Below are 16,381 nucleotides of genomic sequence, written 5' to 3'. Positions count from 1 at the left end.
ATGGTGGCAGTGGTGTGAGCGTGGGGAAATAATAAAACAAAACAGGAAACACGGCAGAGCCATTCAGAAAAACATTTCTGGGGAGTTTTTCATGCTGAAGGAAATAGCATCAGGTAAGAAAGTTCACAAATCCACCTCAGAGGTTCATCCATGGTGTCAAGGTGGGGGTGACACCTGGGTACCCCCACAGGCTGATGCGGGACCCCTCTGCAAAGAGCACCGCGCCAACCTGGCGAGGTGATAAGTGCTTCTGCCCCGACACTGTCTCACCCCTCCGCAACTGACTTGGCATGCGTGGTGGACATCTAATAAATCTTTGCTGACTGAGTGAATGCGGAGTTTTATTTCTGTCTAATTAAATAACTCCATATGGAGAAATACCCAGGGAGCATGAGAACGATGGGGCCCGAGCCAATTAGATCAGCCAAATAGACCATAGCAATTAATTTGGGGACAGATGCTTTGGCCAAGTCCTCTCCATGCGAAAGCAGAGCCTACAATCGCTCTTTTGGCTTCAACTACCCAGAAAAAACTAGAATGATTTAAAAACTGTGAAGAAGAAGTAACATCTAGATTAGGATTGTAGATGATCTTTGTGGCTTTTTAATAATTTCCTATAATGGCCTGATTTTCTATAATAAATATTTACCTAGGGGCTGGGGATTTAGCTCAGCAGCGTAAGCACCTGCCTTGCAAGCAGGCAGTCGTGAATTCGATCTCCGGTACCGATAAAAAGGAAAAAGACAATAAATAAATAAATATTTACCTATAATTCAAAAGAAAACTGAGAAATAAACCCCTGCCTAGACCCCGCCATCACTGTGCCCCTTCTCTTTGCCACCCAGCCTCTGTCTTGAGTATCTTCTGTGTCCTTGGCCTGTGCTTACGCTCTGAGCCACCTCTGGAGACACCACGATGCCCCAGTTGGCGCTGCCAGGGTCCCCAAGGACCTCAGAGCAGTCAGACCCAGAGAACGACCCTCTGATTGCCCCTTGCAGTCATTCAGCAGCTGCTGCCACTGTTGACCACTGCACAATCAACTGGAGGTCCTTCCTCCTTCGGACCCCCGGACAGTACTTCTATGGCTTTTCCTTTACTTTTGTCCTGTTCTGCACCCCACTAAATGTGCTCATCCCGGGGTTCTTCCCGAGGTCAACCTCGCTACATTCTGGTGACTCTTTGAATTTATTTCTCCAAGTCATTCTAATGCTCCATATCACATACAACCACCAAATATAGATCCTGCAAAGCCCTCAAATAGCCAGGGCTCAAGGCAAAAGTTGACTCCTGACTGCTGCCTGATCTCTCCCTATTGTACCAACCCCAACGCCAGAGACACTTTGCAATCCCGCAGCCTCCCTTAATGTACCAATACATGCTGTCTCCGAGGCTGCTATTAGGGTCCCAAGTAAACTTCGTCCTAAATATGTCCTGTTCACTCATTTATTCATTCTGTACTCATTATCTCCCTAAGTGTGAAACTAATCCATATACATCAAGAGCCCATGCCTCGTGAGAGAAAGAGACCCATCAAGTCATGATGGCAAGTTCAGTGCTGGGAGTGTACTCCTGATGCTGCGGAAAGCAGGACAGCTGGGAGAATCAGTAGGAGCGAGGGAGCACTGAGGTCCCAGATTCAGGCAGTGTTGGTGGGAATTAAGAAAAGGTGAGGTCTGCAGATATTCTGGATGATCTGAGAGGACCGGACAAAGATGACTCCCAGCTAAAGACTGGATAAATGACCATAACCTTCCCCTCCTCCACCACCACAGATGCAGTGGAAATGTAGAAGGAGAAGCAGCTTTGGAAAGTAATACTTTGGTGCAATCTTAATGGCTGCTTTAATTCAGAGCACAGTGCGTGCTGGCTACCCGCGAGAATTCTGGGGGCTGTACATGTCTATCTTCACGTGCAGAATTAAAATATAAACAACGCTAAGCAGGGTGCATGGTATTCTACCATGTGTGTTAGCAAACGAGGAAATAGCCTATATCCTTACCTGTTACTAAGTACAAATCGATTTGCATTTCTGATACATGCATAGAGCATCTCTGGGGATACAAAAGAGTGAGAGATGCCTGTGGAAAAAAGAGGGACTGGGTAAGTGAAAAGTGTTCACCTCTTTTTATATTTTCCTGATTTGAACCATAAATGAATCAACTATTCAACAAATACTCCAGGGGAGCCAGGAATGGTGGTGCACACCTGCTGTGCCAGCACTCTGGGAGGCTGAGCAGGAGGATCCCAAAGATGAGTCCAGCCTGGGGAACCCAGTAACTTATCAGGAGCTCAACATACAGAACAGAAACAGCTGGGGGTGCTGCTGTGCGTGAAGACCCTGGGTTCAATCTCCAACACTAGGGGTGAAAAGCCTTAAGGGGAATACAGTGGTCAGCAAGTGTCAGAAAGACTGAAAAGCAGCATTGAAGGAGGGAGAGGAGCAGGAGAGTGCGAGGTGAAGGGAGGTAGGGCCAGTGAGTGTGGCAGGGAGGGAGTTCTGAGCTGCCAGAGGCAAAGGTGGCTGTGGGGCGGAGCACTCCGGGAATCACTGGTGAGGTAAGAAGGTAAGAGGGAGAGGGCGAGGGTTAGAGGAACCCTGGTGTAGTTCTGGGGCCTCCTAGGCGCCCCATTTGGCACACATGGCTTGTCCACACTCTAGTCCTGCCTACTGACCAACTCTAAGAAATCCATTTTTTAAAACAAGTAACCATCAAGTATGGTGGCACATGCCTATGATCGCAGTACTCGAGGGAGGCTGAGGCAGGAAAATCCTTATGAGTTCAAAGTCAGCCCGGGCTCCAAAGTGAGCTCAAGACCAGCCTGAGCTGCACAGAGACACCTTGTCTCAAACAGACTAAATAAGTAAATAATCACTATTTTTCACATTCAAAGGAATAACCTCTTTCTTAATTCAGTTATGGCTCAACTAATTGACTTTTGTTCGTAAGAGGAATGAAAACAAATCCAAGCCAAATAATTAATTCAGAAAGCCAATGGGAATATTTGCAGGCACACACACACACACACACACACACACACACACGAATAAACTGCAAAGACAATATCCTTCTGCTTTAGGAACGAAAGCAGTAAGTGGCCCTTCCTAAAGATAAAGATTCTCCTGCTACCACTATACTGCTTATAATTCCCATCCTGCCTCTACCATTATTATATCTTCCATGGTACCAAATGCCCACAAAATATTAACAGTTAAGGGGGAAATCTGAGTGCACCCGCTCAGGTCCCCTCATCTTACAAAAAGTCTTTACAGCTCTAAACACCAGAGCTCTGAAATTTTATGATTCTGTAAATTTTAAAAGCTGAGTCCTTGCAAACTCATGGCATTTGCATGAAAGGGATGGTTTAAATAAACAGGTCCCTAAAATCTGCTTGTTTCAGGTCCCAAAGTTATCTCCATAATACCATAGAGCAAGAGTTATAGGGTCAAAATGTAAGCGAATTTAAAACCACTGTCAAGGGCCCTTCAAAAATGTTCTAAGACTTTACACAGATAACGGCAAGATCCTTATTTGATCTGATCTGTACCTGGAGGAAATAAAAGCACATGACGTGAAATTCATAGCTAGCAGGCAAAACCAAAAAGACACGAAAGCTGTAAATATACACAACCACGCTCTCTTTCTATGTCCCTGTTCTCACCCTAGGAGACCCCCATGTGTGGGCTGCAGATGCAGCTCAGAGGTAGAGTGCTCCCCAAGCTGGCTGAGGCCCTGGGTTCCCACCCCAGCCATTGCAAATAAGGGAGCCCAGTGCCACAAAGTGTTTTCCAGATATAGGGTGTAGGGTAGGGTATAGGAAGGCTAGATAAAGGGTATAGGAAGAAATGCTGAAATTTAGAATTGTTCAAAACAACCACTGGCAGTGAATTCTTAGTGATAAACCATGAAAACAAACCCCTATGTTATTGCCTAGTCTACATGTATGCATGACAGTGCATGTGAAGTGTATGGATGCAGGAAGTCCTCAAGTTTCCCCCTAGGGAACGCCTTAAATATATTCTCAGACTTGCTCTGCAGCTTTGAAATGCTGGTAAAGCCAGGGAAAGATGTCTCTAAGAGATCGTTAAGCAAAGCAGGTACCAGAATCATTTGAAGAGTGTGAACCGTGTGCATATTTGACCTGTAATTGCCTGAGTGTGGCTGTGCATGGATGTGTGTGGGCATACACACACACACACACACACACACACACACACGGTTAACAGCGAAAGGCCCAGCATGACACACACTAAGTCCCTCTCAGAGATAACCTCTGAGAGGGCAGCTGGCGTGGCGTGGAGAGTGGCACTGAGGGGTTTTACACGTCACCGCTGAACACTAATGCAAGCTTTGGAACACAATTTCCTTGCAGAAGTATTTTGTGGTGAGTATACTTATTTCTGTCTGACTTTCTCCTAGGGTCGTTAGACTCTTCTTATTGAAAGGACAGAAGGGGCATGTTCTGAGGAAGCGCCGGCCTCTCTGCAGGCAGGGACAGATGATGTGTGTGAGTGCCCGCAGCGAAGCCCCGAACATTTGGTGATCAAAACTGGCTTCTAGCTGCCATCGATCGTATAATCCAGCCCTTGACAGGACTCGAATACAGTGCAGCTCGACTCTATTCCATTTTACAGGACATAATTTCACCCAGGCCCCCTAGGTAAGGGCTGTTTCTCAGGGCCCTGTGTCTGCGAGCCTGCATGCAGCCTTGGCGTTGCACCAGCTGGAGAGGAGATGAGGAAGTTATCTTAAAAGCTTCTATTGCTTTTCAATAGTAGCATATCTGCCCCGTAGAAAAGAACAATATACAGCGTAGCACTGTATGCAGTGGAAATTCTCTCTTCAAAATGCTCACTCAGAAAACTCTCAGACTGAAAGCTCACCAAGGCTCGCCAAAGCCTCTGCTTCCCCAGATTCTGGAACGTGATAGCTGCTCAAAGTGGCTCCAAATGGGAACCCGAGTCACCTGAGGCTGCAGAACCAGCAGCACACAGCATCAGCGTGGCAGTGTGGTGGGAAAGGCACTCAAATCCACGGGCCACTCTCACCTGGGAGGTCCCAACAGGGCCTTGACTGAAAGGGCTTTGTGACCCACTTACCCTCCCAAACCAGCCTGCCCTGAATTCGAATATTTAAAAAGTTCTGGATATTACTCAAAATATTGTTTCATTGAACCAATGGGAACAATTTTTCCAAATTAAGCAAGAAAAAAAAGCATGCGTGCAATTTTAGCTATGTGGAAAGGTGGGGCAGGAGAATCACTTGTGCCCAAAGGTTCAAGACCAGCTTGCATCGTGAAGTAAGACCAGATCTCAAAACAAATAAAGAAGCAAACAAACACAACTGCTGTAGTTTTTTTTTTTTTTAATTTTATTTTGAAAGTAGTAACATACAACAGAACAAGACAGAATAAAGCCAACTAAGATCTTACAGTGAAATTGGTACAGAACTTCACAGCAGGTTACCGGGATAGCAGTAATAATCACAGTATATTTTGCTATCTTTACAATAGTTGTTCTTTCAATCACATATATCAAAATAAAATGAAATACAGAACATTATAGAACTTATCAAAACAGAGTATTGAATAGAGTAGTACCATTAATCAGAATAAAGCAAAACAGTAATAAAAATATTTGCCTTCAAAGGGATGGTAGAAAGAAATCCCCCTTATTTGTTATGGTCAACCTCCCAGGAGATGCTCAGATTTCTGGTTCCCATTTGCTAACGGGGTGGGGGGGGTTGGGCAGGAGAAGCGGGGTAGGGGAAGTGGGATGTTTGACTCTAGGCCGTGCACCAGTAGGCTCACTATTGCTTAGCAGGGAGGCAGGCTGGTTGCTTGGTTTCCAGCTTCGTAAGTTCCAACATGGTGTGGATCTCAGGAGACACTGGTGGTTCTCCCCCTGGAAGGACCGCAGTCTACCACACCGCAGCCACTTACCAGGGAGGCGAGGTGCTTGCTTGGCTTCCCAGCGTCCTAAGTTCCAACATGGCCGGGATCTCAGGATCTGCTGGTGGTTCTCCCCCTGGAAGGGCCTTGGTCTACAACTGTTGTAGCTGATACATTGTGTCAACTTAAGAAGCTTAGAAGTTTAACTAAGAGACTCAGCAGGGAGCCAGAGCCCTTACTGTGTAAATATCCTCATAGTTGCATATGTGCAAGAGGAGGGCACAGAAATTTTGTGAGTGTTATATCTGCCCTGGGGTGTGGAGCGGGGTGTGTGTGTGTGTGTGTGTGTGTGTGTGTGTGTGACCTGCATACAATATAAGGGAGAAGAGGCTTGCTCTCCCCCCACCTCTTTTGTTCTGGCTGCTTTTGCGGGCTGCTGCCTTGGAGTGTTGCCCTGATGCCATGCCACCCTGCCCGGGGGGCCGGCTAAATTATGGACTGAAACCTCCACAAACAGTGAGCTAAATAAACCTTTCCTCTCTTCATTTTGGGTGTCCAGTATTTTGTCCCAATAATGAGAGAAAAGTAATCAAGATAGCAACAATTACAAAAAATCTGATCCAAACTACGTGAAACTATTTGTTTTTTATATTATGAATATTCCACATGCCTAAAGAGATTAACATGTCCACATTATGAAATATTAGTCAAACTTGACTTTGTGGGGATATTAGACTCAGAATATTTCTCTGAATTACCTTTCTTTAAAAATCAGGAAAAAGAGGAGGAGAGAATATGAATTTTACATACATTTGGTGCTAAGAGTTTGAGATGGCGACTGAGGACTTATAGATGCTTATTTTACTACATCAGGCATCAAAGGAAAGCACTCACATTCCTCCAGTGGTCAGGATGGGTGTGGCTCTTGATCACACATATAGATGTGCACACGCACGCACACAGACACAGACACACACGCATATTCAGAATCAAAGAATTGTAGTACAGGCTGACAAATAATAGCCTCGTCAAATACCACAAGTTCTCATTTACATGTGGATGCTAATGGTTGGCCTAAAGCAAGTAGAGAGTAGTGCATGGTGACCAGAGCCCAGGATGGGTGTGGGGGAGCAGGTGAGGAGAGAGGCCTGCGAACAGTGCAGGTGAACATGAGGAAAAACATCTAGGGTTCCGTGGCATAACTATGGCTGACAGCAATTAGCTGGGTGTCTCAAAACAGCCAGAGCAAAGGATTTTGAACCCTCCCAACAAAGAGAAAGGATAAATGTTTGAGGTGATGGATATGCCAATTACCCTGCTCTGATCATGACACACCATACACACGCAGAGATGTCACCCTTTGCCCCCTCAATACGCACAATTATGATGTGTCAATTAAAAATAAAAATATATTTTTAAAAGACTGACAGCCATATAGAGGTACCTGTTGCAGTGAATGAGAGACAAAAGAGAGACAGAGAGACATAGAGACACTGTTACTTAGAAAAGTAAAGTGAACTACTAGGAATAGCAAGAAAATGGAACAATGCCTATGTCAAAGCCATTAGTAAGTGGGAAACACTTTTTTAAAACTGCATAATTGGTAGAAATTACTCTCTATTTGCTCAAGGAAATGATATCCAGAGAACATTTTATTCATGGTAGAAAATATGTGACTTCCTCAAATGAAACATTTCCTAATCCTTCGAAATGAACATGATCTTATATTGTTCCTTAGGAAGATTTCTGAGAAGCACTAATAAGGACCATTGCCACTGCCCCCACAGGCAATCTGCCAGGTCCTGACAGCCACACCACAGAGGCAGAAGTGCCCAGCAACGCAGGTATAGCCCACGGCCCCACTGATTTCAGTAGAAAGGGACTCCACAGACCATTCGCTTTTATCTCTTTTGTAAAAATCGTTTCTAAAATCACTTTGTTTTTATAAAACTTCTGGAAAAAAGTAAGATAAATCTATATGCCCTTGAGTTAACCAAAAAAATTTTCTTAGACATGATACCCAAAGTGTGAGCCATCTACAAAAAAACTGACAAATTCAGGCCCCCTCAAAATCAAATATTTTAATTCTTCAAATTTACCACAAAGTAAACAAAACCACAGATATGGAAAAATATTTGTAAATCATCTAACCATCTATAATACTATATATATACATGTATTTTATATATTCACACATATATGCAATTTGTATTCAGAATCTATGAAGAATTCTCACAGTAATAAAGCAAGTGTCTGAATAAAACGGGATATACCTCGCTGATGGGAATGTGAAGTGAAACAACGCTTTGGAAAACGGCTTTTTTAAAAAAGTTAACATTTACTTATCAACAGTTCCACTCCTAGTTATTGACCCAAGAGAAATTTTTTAAAAGTCCACACCAAAGCATGTGCAAATGTTCCCAGTGGGAGCCTGGGATACAACTCAGTGGCACAGCACCTGCCTGAAAATCATGAGGTCATGAGTTTGATTCCTGGTGTCAAAACAAATTAAATTTTCACAGCATAACATGCATACACTGAAATTTCATAATGTATAACACTGAAAATAACCTCAAATTGAAAACAATCAAAATGAATAAAGAAAATGTGGCCCAAGTATCCAATAGAACATAGCTTATCAGGAACTGATATCACCACCAACTTGGCTGAACTTCAAAAGAAATGTTAAGTGAAAGAAGTCAGGCCCAACACTACATATTTTTATTCCATTTATGTGAAATTTCTAAATACAACAAAACTATGAAGACAGAAATTATAATGATGCTTGCCTGGAGCCAAGACAAGAATGGGGGCTGATTATAAATAGGTTGGGGAAATTTTGGAGTAACAGAAATGCTCAAAAACTGGGTTGCCAAGACAGGTGAAAAGTAGGTTTAAGTGTAGTGAAGATCACCAAATTCCTTCCTTTTTTCTTTCTTTTTTCCTTTTTTTTAGATTTTTTTTTCTTTTGTCTTTTTTGTTTTTAACGGTACCAGGGATCGAACTCACGATGGCACACTTGCAAGGCAGGCGCTTGTGCCACTGAGCTAAATCCCCAGCCCCTCTTTTTTCCTTTTTAGAGACAGTCTCACCATGCAGTTCAAGCTGGCCTTAAACCTTACTTTGTAGCCCAGGCTGGTCTTGAACTCGCAATGATCCTCCTCTCTCAGCCTCCTGAGTGCTGGGAGTACAGGTGTGCACCACCATGCTTGGTGTCCAAATTATTTCTTTAAATCTTGGTTGATTTTGTTTTGGGTTTTGTTATTGTTTTTAGTGATGCAGGGGATTAAACCCAGGACATAAAGCATACTAAGTGTGCACTCTCTCTTTAAGCTTTTATTCCCTAGCAAAAATCACTTGCTTTGTTCAAACTGGATATCGTCTCTTCTGACAGGACTATAGATCAACAATCTGTAGCGTTTGGGCTAGGTATACTGCTCAGTGGTAGATCATGTGCTAAGCATGCACAAGATAGGCTCAGTCTCCACACTGACAAGAAAAGGTGGAAAAATTGGTTTAGGGAGTGTGAGTTGAAGCAACCTGATTGGTTATAACTAGCTTGGATGAAAACCATTCTGTGTTCATCGCAGCACTCTGCCATGCAAACTAGAAATAGCCTAATATTAATCAACAGGGCAGTGGTTACACAAGGTAACACTCATTCATATCATGGAAGAGTATGCAGATGCACCTGCAAAAAAGAAAAAAATGAAAAGATCCTCAAGATATGTTGTCAAGTGGAAAAAAAGCAAAGTCATAGAACAATAATGAATGGTATAATTTAAACCTCACACGTACACTGAACTACAAAAGGCTTACCTCCGGGAAACACTGAGACAATGAGTGTAGAAGGAGACGTTTTATTTTTTAATGTATTCTTTAGTACTAGAGTTTTTCACAATAAGCTGCACTACTCTTGCAGGTTAAATACAATGTTTAAGCACTCTTTCTAATCCTTAACTAAATATCACCTCTCAGCAATCCCTGCTGCTAAGGAAGCCATGTTTTCATGCTAGAATAAATTACTTTGAATCATGCCGGAAGACTTCCAATAGAATTCTCTATCAGCCCACAGTTTGATGTCTTCGTAGCAAATAGAAATGATAATAATGATGCCAGTATCCTTGATGCAGAGTATTCTACTATGACACCCCTGTGAGGTAATCTTGCCACCCCTATTTGGAGAGGACTCTGAAGTTTCACCTGCTAAAGGCCACCCAGGTAGGTAGGGAGAGGGCGAGGCCTGGTATTGTTATTCAGCTGCCTGCCTCATCAAAGGCGATAAACATAATGATGATCCCGAAGGTCTTATGAATCATAAAAAAGAAAAAGAAAAAAAAGATTTAATTGTATTTAATGCAGTTTGACTTCCTACGTATACTTGGTTACAATCTCTAGCAGAGAGTTCAGCTCTACACTTATTAAGAATGTTTTACTAACCAGAGGTCTCTGGACAGGCTTTAGCATGAGGAACTTACTAGATGTCAATCCCTTTCAAGACGTAAGAGTCTCAAAGAGATGACTGGCTGCCCTGCGTCCCCTCAGCCCTCACCTCAGAAGCCCACAGTGTCGGCCCCCAGCCTGGGCCAGGTGATGGCAGCTCTCCCTGAGGAGATTTCCTGGGCTGCCGGCACCTTGTTCCCCTCCTCGCCTCTCTGCTGCTGGGTCACCCGGCCCTCTCTCTGCACAGACCTTCCCACAGCCTGCGCGTGGAAACACACTGAAAAGGAAAGAGGTGAATGAGTGAAGGGAAGTCTGTGCTCAGACTGAAGGCCTGCAGCCATATTGCTTTGAAGAAGCGCAAATGTGGGCCTGGCTTAGGAATGGGCCTCTTCACAATGCAGGCAAACTAACCCAGCCACAGAGGTGAATCTTGGGACGGATTCACTCAGCAACACAGTAAACACTGACCTGAGTGTTAAATGTGGAGATGAGTCATAAAGCTATAAGGCTGGGTTTCGGGTAGCCCATGCTAAATCAAAAAGCAGAATTGTACTCAGTCAGAGCCAGTTTTAAATGAATCAGACAGGGGTTCAAGGCCGCAGGAACTCCAAATTAGCCTCCAAGCCTTAACCTCGCTGTCTATAAAACCCACCTTGACACTCCACTACCTTGATAGTGTAATTAAAGGACAAAGTAACACCACTCCTGCCGGGTAGTGGGTGCTCACTAAAGATGGGTGCTGGTAGCAAGATCTCTTCTGGGTTACACTGTGAAACAAGAAATTGGAAGAGACAAATGGTTCCTCATAACCCTTCTAGGTCTAGAACTTTATGATTCTGTTACTGAAGTTACCGAGCCAGCAGTGGAACTTGATTTACCAAGGTGAGCCCACAGGGTCCCCTAGGTTAGGAGCTCCTTCGAGGGACTTACTCTGGGGCCTGTTTTCTCTGTTTCTTGTGTCTGGGGAGTGCTAAACACACCCGAGGTTACCAGGTTGGGGAATCACATCCAGGCGCAGGGCCAGGTGTCCACTCAAGAAGACACTGACCACAGCAGTGAAATAAAAGAAGCATAGCTCCTACACCTACACTATTCCTCCTTAAACATTTTTTTTTTTTTTTGAGAAAACTCTAGCTTTTTTGGTTTCAAGGACAAGAAATCCATGAATCATAACTCACCATTGATTAGGTTACTGCCTTTAGGTCTTTTATCAATACCCATTCTTCTCTACGTAGGTGACACAACTTAGGGCATATTACACTGCCTGTTTCACTGAGCATTTTACCAACAACCAAGCCCCCAGTCCTTTGCTCTCTCCAGGGACTGAAGCTTGTGGCTCCAGACTCCCTACAGATGCAGACAAAACCACACATTTTCCTCCACCCATCCCCTGGAAGCCAGAAGGGGGAAAGCATTTCAGAGACATCTTTGAGCCTCGTGATGTTTCCAGAGCTCTGGGGTACCATTCTGTTGGTGATGGCTCTGGAACAGAAGGATTTTAATTCCTCTGATTCCTGGTTCTCCTTCTGCCCAGCAGGCAGTGGATGAAAATAGATTGAAAATAGAGAGGAGAGGTAGGAGATTATGTCCATGGAGCAACTACAGAGGAAAAGCAATATCCCGTAGCACCTGCAGTTCCTGAAATGGGACCGGACCAGGCAGTCCAGAAGACAGGCCACATGTACCTCTGAGAGCCAGACCTCAAAGGATCTGTCATCACAGGGCACTGCCCAGGAGAACACAACCAAGAGGCTCCCGTGAGTATATTTTAAAAATTAAAAAGAAGAGTAGAAGACTAATCAAAATAACTTGCAGTTTAAGATTAGCATTACCTTTGATAAATCCGTTGCCTAGAAACTCCAGAAGCCCACTTGGGAGTGATCTGTAGAGGCTACCGACAAGGTTGGGATAGCAACAGTGCCATTTTTGTCTTTAAAAAATTATACTAGAATCATTTATTCTTTCAAAATATGATGTACCAGACCAAACAGGAAGCCAAACCCCAAAATACTCACTTAATGTCTCTGATGCTGAGTTGCAGAAGCTTCAGATGCAAAAGCAGAGCCACGCTGGGGAGAGGTTGGCCACAGGAGGGACACTTACTGTAACCACCCGTTACTTTGGCAAAGAATCAGTGAATTCTTGTGGCACCGGAGTCACCTTGGGTGGTTGGGGGAGCAGTTTCCCAAGGCAGGGCGCTGTGGCTGCCCCTGAGGCTGCCTCAGGATGGAGCATCCTTGGGCCATGTACCTTCCCACCTTTCACCCCTCCAATTGGTGCTCACTGAACCTCTCCAGAAAGCAAGACAGCACTGAAAGAAAATTATTCTCATTGCCTAGCAAACTCCTGTCTCCTGGGTTGAACAGAAAAACGGAAGCTGCTTTCCTAGAATACCGATTGGAATCACATTGGATTGGCCCTCCCTTTCTAGGAGAGCCCTGTAGGGATGAGTATCTGCCCAGCAAGTCTGTGCCCTGGACCACTTGGCCTCCTCAGTTTTATAATAGCTCTCTGTACAGGTTGAGCATCCTACCTGAAAACCCCAAATCTCAAATATCTCAAAATAGGGAACTTTTTGAGTGCAAACATGAAACTACAAGTGGAAAATTTGTCACCTCTCCTCAAGCGAAGGGTCAGTGGCAAAACGTGGGCTCACTAAAACTACTGTGTACAATGAGCTTCGGTCTATAAGGTGTAAATGAAGCAAAACAGATTTTATAAGTAGACTTAGGTCCCATCCCCAAGGTATCTCAGTATGCACGTGCAGATGTGCCAACGTTTTGAAGAAATCTGAAATCCAAAGCACTCCTATCAACAAGCATTTTAGATAAGGGATACGCAGTCCTAAGTTAGGGCCTAAAGGCTGTAAAATGTGCTCACATTTGTACAAATACCCAACGGGTAAATTTCACTCACTAGTGCCTTGAACCTCAGAAGGCTCAATCGTCTTTGGGTCTCCTGTGAGGCCCAGGGATGTTTGTTTCTCCTCAGGAGCGGAGACCTTGGAGAAGGTTGGGAATGAGGGAGAGCTGAGGGGGACAGGGCTCTCTGTGAGTCCCCCGGGTGGTCAGAGCCCCTCAGGACAAATCTCAGGAAAACCCACCAAGTAAGCACCATGGTGAGAACGGGTCAGACTCCAAAGATGCCCAGGAGTGTTGAGAGCAAAATAGCTCAGCTCTCAGGAAAGTCTTTCCCTCCAGTCATGTTCCTAGATTTTGCCTCCTGAAGGCTCTTCATTTAAAAGCTCCTCAGAACCCCCTTCTGAAGAACCTCTTTTCCAGAAATCTCTTTCTCTTCTAGACTACCCGTGCTCTTATTGTAGGTAATATTGTAAATGGCTACCGTCCTGTATTAGTGGTCAGTGCCACTAACAGGGCTCTCTTTCCACAGGGGTTAGTCCTTTTCAAAAAATTAGAACTTTTTAGTCTGAGAGCACACAGCCCTCAGAGCAGTGCCTGACAATGTGAAGTCTGAGGTAACCTCGGAGGCCTGACCTCCAGCCCCTGCTCTGTCTGCTTTCCTCCTGTCTGTAGCTCCTCCACATCTCCAGTCCTAACAACTCTTCCCGCCCAGCAGGGAAACATTTCTAGTGCCAGCTCTCCAATGGCTGTGGCTTCCGAAGGTGCCTGGGTTCACTGGTTTTGTTCTGCCTTGTAGTTCCGTCATCCACATGGCCCACGGCCCTCTCGGCAGACGAGGTCCGCATGGGTCTGAGTGCCTGCCTTAGGAGCATCGTGTCTTTCTGGTGCCTGTTCCTGCTGCTAAGTCTTGTCCCTAGTGCCCAAGCCCTGTCCTCGGGTCATGTTTCTCTTAGGTGTTGGACTTTCATTAACAAAATCCCAAGCCTAACCCATCAGTTACAACAGTCAAGGTCTAAATCCCAGCTGCCCAGGGTGTTCAGATTCTCTCCGAGTGCTCCAGTCAGCAGGTGACACGGCTGTTCACCACCTGAGTGTTACTACACACAGTCGAGAGAGAGATTCTCCACCTAGAAAGCCAGAAAGATCCTTTGAGGGGAAGGCCGACTTCTCAAGCCTGTGAATTAAATCTGACACCTCTGACCAAGCAATGCAGACCTAACTTTTCAGCCAGGGGCTGAAAGTCGTGTTGTGTATGACAACGCTTGGTAGGACACTAAGACATTGGTCTCTTTATAAAAATCAGGTTCGGTACTGGGGCACTCTGTTGAAACAGTGCAAGGTGAGGTTCTTACTAGCTTCGGCGTGGCTTGTTAGCAGCTGCCTTTGAGAGACAGGGTCAACTCCAGAGGTTTCTGTGCATTTCTGATCGCCCACTCCTCATAGGGTGCTCCCCCTACCAAGAGATGGACTGAAAGTCTAACAGTAGCCAGCCTCCTATATTTTAGTACTGAACTATTCCTCCTTGACGAGTTTAATAGATATTGGCTCTTTTGAGAGGCCTCGTGTCTTATTATGTCAGGGGAGGCTTTATATCCCCAAGGTGAAAAAAAAATTAAAGAATAAAAACCAGAAATGCACATATTCCTGGGCTTTTTATTTAGCTGTCACAATACCAGCAGTGGGAGCCTCGCTTTGCCAGGGAACAATGGAAACACACATCGCTTCCCTTTGAGCTGTAGCTCCTAATTATTGTTTTTAGGGCTATTTAATGAGTGGTACTTGTAGGTGCTTAAACACATGGGTCTGGTAGACCGGTGGGTGAGATGATGCAAGCCACTGTCCTCAGAGGCAGGTGTCCAGGAGACTGAGGCCAGCGTCTGCCTGGGGAGTCTGGGCCCTGCCCTCCCACGGTGCCTTCTCCTGGGTTGAACAATGGGCTGCAGATGTCTGGGGACCCGCCCTGTCCACAGAGCCCACTCACTGAGAAATGCTCACCAGACGAGAAAGGACTCAAGAGCGTTTACAGCTGATGATGCTCCCGACTAAAAGGATCCTGGAAATACCCAAGTTCTTGAGCACCTATCCTGAGTCACGTATCTATCATTCCAGACACCAAGGAGCATCCTCCCAGCCTGCAGGCAGCTCCACCTTGCAGGGAAGATCGACCCCAACACACTTAACCAAAAGCACAAAGGTGAGAAAACAGAGCTGTGCACAGAGCATCACAGGACACAAAGATGAGCATGACCACTTTAGTACAATTTGGAGATACCAAAGGGTGGGAGAAAAGGTTCCATAGTGGAAAGGGGCATTTGAGTTGGGCTTTACAGGAAGAAAAGGAGTTCACCAGATAGAGAATGGAGACCCTGTGCTCAAACTTTCTGTACCGTCTTAGTTGCTACAGAGAAAACAAGATTAAATGTGTTGCTACAGGCCAGATAGCACTTGCAAATCAAGTCTGAACTGCAGAAAAACTGCCTGTTCCTAACTCTGTTTCCCAAAACTTTTGGTCAAACAGTGGACACAACTTTAAAGGGAAATTTGAACGTTGAAATGAAAACCAGGTGTAGTGGTGCACGTCTGTTATCCCAGCACTCAGGGGGCTGAGACAGGAGGGTTGCTTTGAGTTCAGGCCAGCCTGAGTACACAGTGAGTTAGTTCAAGTCCAGCCTGAACTGCATAGCAAAACCCTGGCTCAAAAAGACAGTAAATAAATACATACAGAATGTTTGAGAACTTGTGTTCTATATTCCACTTACCTGCATTTTTAAAGTGTTATTTTATGAATTTATATTGTCCTTAAAATTTAATTTTAGAAAAACAAAAGAAACAAACAACAACAAAACTCCAAACAATAGCAATATAGAATTTCAAGACAACATGATAGGAATTTAACAATGGTTGTTATATTGCATATTGTTATCTTCAAAATTGATCAAACAATATGAACACTAACTGTTCCTTTCCTTGAGCCAATAGGATTAGTAATGTAATTATCTTAGTTATCTTGTGTGTATATACACATATATTTATATTTGTATTATTTTTCCTTTTCCTTTCCTTCTTTCTTCCTCCCCCATCCCAGTTTTTCTTTCCTTTCTTTCCGTTTCACAGTATCTATTGTACTTTTTGAATCTTATGTGCTCCTTCAGTTTCTTATACTAGAGAGATTTTAAGAGAAGGATATA

The sequence above is a fragment of the Cavia porcellus genome, unplaced genomic scaffold (genome assembly GCF_034190915.1).
Source record: "Cavia porcellus strain 051 isolate PalLab524CR breed Dunkin Hartley unplaced genomic scaffold, mCavPor4.1 scaffold_17, whole genome shotgun sequence".
NCBI classification, from domain to species: Eukaryota; Metazoa; Chordata; class Mammalia; order Rodentia; family Caviidae; genus Cavia; species Cavia porcellus.
Note: the sequence above shows the minus strand (reverse complement) of the source record.